At 44.1% G+C, this 6033-nt stretch overlaps 1 long non-coding RNA gene across 1 annotated transcript; it reads left to right on the forward strand.

Moving 5' to 3' along the window:
- Positions 1-3310: 3310 nt before the first annotated feature.
- On the forward strand, positions 3311-4822 carry LOC129736888 (uncharacterized). Its single transcript, XR_008734029.1, has 3 exons — positions 3311-3603; positions 3974-4170; positions 4393-4822. It is a non-coding gene; the product is annotated as an uncharacterized LOC129736888 (long non-coding RNA).
- The last annotated feature ends 1211 nt before the right edge of the window (positions 4823-6033 follow it).

Here is a 6033-nt window from a genome sequence, read left to right on the forward strand (position 1 = left end):
CCTGCTGTAGATTTCATAGATATCTTGTTACTGGCGTTTAACATATCTTTAAAGCAGGGTCTATAGAAACACCCTTCTGTGTAGCATCCCATTGCACTCAGGAGTTTAAAGATCCATAGCAAATAAGACCGGAAGTAAAGCCTCCTGAGACACAGGTGGATTTTTAAGCCTCCAGAGAACACCGTGACTTAGGCTGTTGAGATCTGGTTATTGATCTGGTTGAAGATGTGCTGCTGTTCTTGGACCTTGGAAAAAAATGTATTGATGGGTGGGAGAAAGGAAGAGAATCTATAAACATTTTTTATATACTATATCTATTGATACATCTATATATCCATATCTAGCTGCCCAGCTGTCTATCAGTGCATTTCATTGCAGTTCTCCACTGGACACTTGTATGGCTTCTGCTCTTCAGCTCACCCTCCTCGTACAGCTGGTGCTGGTGCTCGCTCAGACAACAGCCGGACGAATGCCAGTCGTGTTCTGACCTGGGCTGGGGTTTGTTTGCATTACTCCTGCAGCTGAGTTTTATAACTTCCATTTCCTCCAATCTCATGCTTCAGGAGCTGGCCGCTGGGAGATAGATCGTGTGAGGTAAGAAACTCCCCGAGGTGTGTGCTAGGATTTCAAAACACAGCATGGACGGTGCACTGGAGAGCAAAGCTGACTGGAGGCCACCCAGGAGATGCCTTTAGTGAGTTCCAGAGAGACAAGCATGGCATGATAGTGCATATAATACCAGCAAACCAGTGGACCCTGAAGCAGATGAGTGTCTTCAAGCTGGTGTTACTCTGGAATATAGAAAAGACGGAGCCTGAATGGCCAAGAGTGGGAAAGGTACAGCAGGGGGCAGCTCATGGAAGGAGGAACATGGGCTAAAGGTGAAGGGGAGCCTGTGTGAGATGGCAAGAGGTAAGAAACCATTATAATGACACAGAAAGATAGTTAGGAGATTAAATGAGCAATCAGAGGGGATGTCTGAAAGGCCTTAATGTAAAGGCAAAAACTGCCAAATCCATGATGCTGCTGATAAGCATGAATAGTGTAAGGAAGGAGTGGGGCATCTCAGGGACTGACATAGGGTGGGAACTGAGGATCTTGAAGAAACAAAAGCTGCACAGTGATGCTAGAGAAAACCAGAAGCATCAGCCTGAGACAGAGAAGAGGGATAAAGGTTGTAGGACCAAAGCACAGAGATACAAGTTTGATTTATGGAGAGAGGAGAGCCTGGGAGAGGAGGACAGCCAAGGGGAAGTGCTGGCAAGAAGGATTCAGTTGAGGGAGGAGTAACACCGTGGACAGGGACAGCCTGCCAGATCTTGCTATTCTTTCCATTTGAGTTTGTCACTTCACTGTAATTTCACCTCCACCTTGCTGAGTTTCTTAAAGATGACTCATTAAAAAGAAAAAAGAAAACAGAAGGAAAAAAAGTAAAAGAAAAGCAATAGCCACCTATTTCTTATCTAAAATGAAAGGACAAGCTGTGTTTTCTATTTGGGCTAGAAAATGCCTTTCAGAGCTCAGCTGGCATTTAATTTGTTTATTCATTCTCGGGACTCTGTCCTCTCCCTGCTCCTATTTCCCACAGTTGCTCCTAAGTGGAAGGCAAAGCCAATAATGGCCAGGTTGGGAGTGAACTTTCAAACCCACAATATTGGAGCAGGTTCAGAAGGAAACAAACGGACACTGCTCAGGCATAATTTAGGAAATGGCTGGAGACAGATGGGCATTTGGAGCTGAAACAAGAACAGGAAGACCATGAACTTTGGGGCAGCAGAAGGATTTTCTGACAGTTCAGAGAAGCCAACAGTGCTGTCTCAGGAATAAAGAGGGGTGCTAGCAACATTCCCATATGTGAGATGAAGCCCAGGTGAAACTGGCTTTCCCCTTTCTGGAGATGTGACCTTGGTACCATGGTGGCAGTGGGTGGCAATGAATGATGACAGCTTTATGAGAGTATCTGTAACAATGAGGCTTAGTTCCTGAACATCTCCAAATGGGACTTTCAAATGCTATTAAACCAGCTGTGCAGCATTTTCTGGTTCACAAGAACAGCAGTGGCAAGGTCTGTGCCAATTTTCCATGCGAGGATGTGCATGTGGGCATGCATGTGCGTGCACAGAAACTGGAGGGGCTGCAGTGCACTAAAGCCCTCCCCGTTCTCCCAGGCTACTTTCTGATTTCAGGTCTGATCTGAGGAGGAAGGGAGCTAGAAATACAATGTCCTTTGAAAACAGGGGCTTAACTCCTGCTGGCCTTGTACATAGAGATGGGGACACTGAGGCAAAAGGAGGCAGATGTTGCCACCTGCCAGCTTGCCATGCATGGTCTCCTTCCCTAGTTCACGCTGCCCTCTCTGAATAGCAGAGATTCCAACTGCTTCTCCTCGTCTCGGAGGAACCTTATTTTCCTGAGCTCACACTCTCAGCACTGATGGATGATGTTTTCCTCTGGGATAGTTTCTGGTTACTCAGACTAGAGGCCAAGAGACCAGCAGGACCTTCTGGCAGGTTGCAGTGGGGGGAACCAGGCAGAGGTGAGTGGGTATGAGGACAGGTTTATCAAGAAAACAGCCAAAAGCAGCAAAAGGATGTCAACCTTTGACACTAGAGTATATCACTTAGAAATGGAAAATGTGTAACATATTTTCATGTTTCAACTGGACAAATTTGATTTGAGAAAAGATATGCCTGGAGAAGGCAAAGCAATGCGGTCAGGGTTTGACTCCTGGCAAGTGCTTCACAAGCCAGGAATCTCTGATATCCCATCCATCTATCTGCATCCCAGCCTGAATTTTGGGAGCCACCCATCACTTAGCCAGGCTAAGCCCGGCTAAGCCACACTATCTCTTCTGGCAGAAAACGCTCTGCTCTGTCCTGTCCTTGCCTTGCCTCTGTCTGCCTCGCAGCACGAGTCTCTGCAGAGCAGCCAGGCCATCAGTCTCTCTTTCGCTTTGGGTTTGCACAGCCTTTTCCTTGGGATCCAGGGGACTTGTTTGTATTAACGTAATTGGCAAACACATTGTTCAAATATTAGCAGTGGCAGCAAAACCATTGTGCGGGACTAGTCAAGAGGCAAGCGGTCCCTTCACTCGCGACAGTTAAAACCTGGATGCTGTTGCCAGGCATGTTAGGTGCTGAATATGATCCAGAAAAGCCGTCCAGCTCTGAAGCTGGCTGAACCGCTCCAGTCTTAGTCATTACTAATTTGACTGGGGATAAAACTACATATAAAGGCTATTGTCTGCAATCAAAAGCAAGTGACAAAGCATTTGGCATTGCATTCGGCTGTCCCCGCTGCAGGGAGCAGATGAGGCAGTCCTGGTGCAGGAGCAGGATTAAGGCAGCTGTGCTGAAGGAGCCTCCCCGTCCCTGCATGCCAGGTCTGGTGTGCCCTCCCCTTCACTAATTCCAGCTGTGTGGTCCCAGAAGAGGTGAAGCAGGAGGGTTGCATAAGGCTGGATAAAGGTTTGAATCAGCAGCTCCAGCACTGCGGGAAAATGTCCTAATGGCTTTGCTGCTGCACCATGTTTATGTAACGTGTGAGTAAGGAGGTTTTCTGGGCAGCTTGTTGAACAGCACTTCATGGGAAGCATTTATAGCGGTAAGCCAAATTCCACAACCCCACTGAAATCAATGGCATTTTATGCCAGGTGTGAACCAAGTCAATATTTTTATGATGATGCCTTCACTGATATAGTCTTTGCCTAAAAAAAGAGAATGAAAGCCATCATGAAGCTCAGTTTATGCTTAAACTTATGGACATGTGAATAATGCAGTTCCTGTATGGCAATAAAAGGATGGGAGGGTGATCTTCTAAACTCTTGATTGATTAATTTTATGTAGCAGACAATACCAAGCCTTTGACGTGATGAAGGGGCTGGGGTAGCCATGTCCATGTCTCTGATATGAGCCAGCCTAATGGTTGATGAAAGTGAGAATTTGAGTCATTCACTACTTATCTCCCTTCTAAGGCTGTGAAAAGAAGTGCCAACAAGATCACAGAGATCTCCAGATTACCTTCGTGTAAAACCGAGTGCCAGTGAGAGGAAGCTGGCAAAAGCATCTGTGGGATTAATAGGAATTCACTTACCTGTCACTGCCCTTTATACAAAACCTCCAGCATCTCCTCCTTCATGCCACTGGCCAATGGTACCAGCTTGCTTTTCAGGTAAGTCCCCAGTTCTTGGAGACATGTATTAAGGAGTACTTTTTGTGTGTGTGTAAGAAAACATGCAGTGGGTTTTTTCTGTAGACGCAATTGGAAAAAAAAACCAATCCACAACTCCCCCCCACCCCATGATCCCAGCCTATCCTAATGATTTAAAATAGAGAAGACACATAAACAAGAATTAAAAACATGCTTCTAAAACCTCATGCATATTTTTTTCAGCTACTCTCGTGCTGTTTGAACACAGAAAGCTGGGCATACTCTGGATACAGCCAATGTATCTCCTGCTATAACTCTGTTGGAGTTGAGATGAGCTACAGAAGCAAACAATTTGGCCCATAATTTTTCTCACAATCAGCAATTTAAAAAAATAATCTCTGAAGGCAGTGGGTGTTTGAACAGTGCTCTCTCTGCTCATGCTGATGCTTTCCCTTATGCTCCATCCTGAACCAAGCCGTGTGTGCTGTTTGAAGCCTTGGCAGTAGTACAGCCTGGACACAGAGTGGCCCTCCACCTTGTCAAAGCACCCAGACCATGCTTCTGCTCAGCTAGGCTCAGGCTAGACTACAACAGGAGTAAATCCCTCCCAGCCTGCCTTCTCACTTCCCCAGACAACTGACATTTGAAAGAAAATCCATCCAAAGTCTCTTCTACTTCAGGTATGTCACAGCAATGCCACGTCCTCCCTTCTATGGGTAAACTGAGGTATGGATTACCTATAATGACAATAGAGATTTTAACCCCCCAACTGTATATCCTGCTCATTGGAGTAATTTTCTTCTTAAACCCAGTCTTACACTTCAACTGAAAGTCTATCTTTAGATGAGAAGAGAGCAAAACCTGTGGCTTCAGCAAAGTGTTCCTGTTGGAACTGGAGAACCCTGGTGCTTTCAGTACGTTAGTGTGTTCATTTAATTTTTTTTTAAAATAATGGGGGAAAATAAGAAAGCAAAAATCATTAAACAAAGCTTTTTCTTTTAATATGTATAAACTCAAAGAGATTGATGAACTGATTTCTTTTCTACACAACAGTTTTGTTAATGAAGTTTGTTGTTGCTTATTTACCTTTACAAATATCCAAGAACAGCTTCACAGCAGGGTTTATGTTATACCCCAGGAAGCAGAAAGTTTGTGGGTTTAAGGAAATGTTTTTATTTGACATTTATACCGGAACACAGATCTGATTCAGATGCAGAATTTTGTCCCACTAAGGTGTTTCAATATATCAATAGGGTTGATAACACAAAAAGCCAAACATAACCATAATTCTGTTGCAAAATAGTTGAAAAGTAGTTTGAAAATGCTAGAAATTTTATTTTAAGTTAAAATCCTCCAGATAAGTCAATTTGCTTCATGATAATTATATTTTGGGGCACATTATTCTCTCCCACGGCTTCAGATTAGGTCTTATACCTGTCTGCTTCAAAGGAAATGTTGAAGCCATTTCTGTGATACTGATCTCTTTCAGCTGATTTTTTTTTTTTTATGATTTTGATAGAAATGAAATACTTCTTTGCAAATATTTTGATGGAAAATTCCTAGCAATTTCCCAAAATTCAATAAATTCAATTGCATTCCTTAAATGGTCTAAATTCCAAGAAAACCAGCATCCTGAATCTGTGTCCAAGGGAAACAGATACACTCTTTCTAGTAGGTTTATTATGTTTCGATCTTCCTTGGTTGTGTCCCTGTGCCCCCTCTGGTTGTTGCTGTTCCCAGCGAGAATGGAGCACTATTATAATTTTGGCTGCTCCCCATTTGAGCATCCTGGCTGCTTGTACATCCCGTAGACACTGAGCTAGAGAGGTGCAGGGAAATGGAAGGATGCCTTCTGGGGAGCATCATTTCAGATCCATGCCAAAT

The sequence above is a fragment of the Falco cherrug genome, chromosome 9 (assembly GCF_023634085.1).
Source record: "Falco cherrug isolate bFalChe1 chromosome 9, bFalChe1.pri, whole genome shotgun sequence".
In the NCBI taxonomy this organism is placed as follows: Eukaryota; Metazoa; Chordata; class Aves; order Falconiformes; family Falconidae; genus Falco; species Falco cherrug.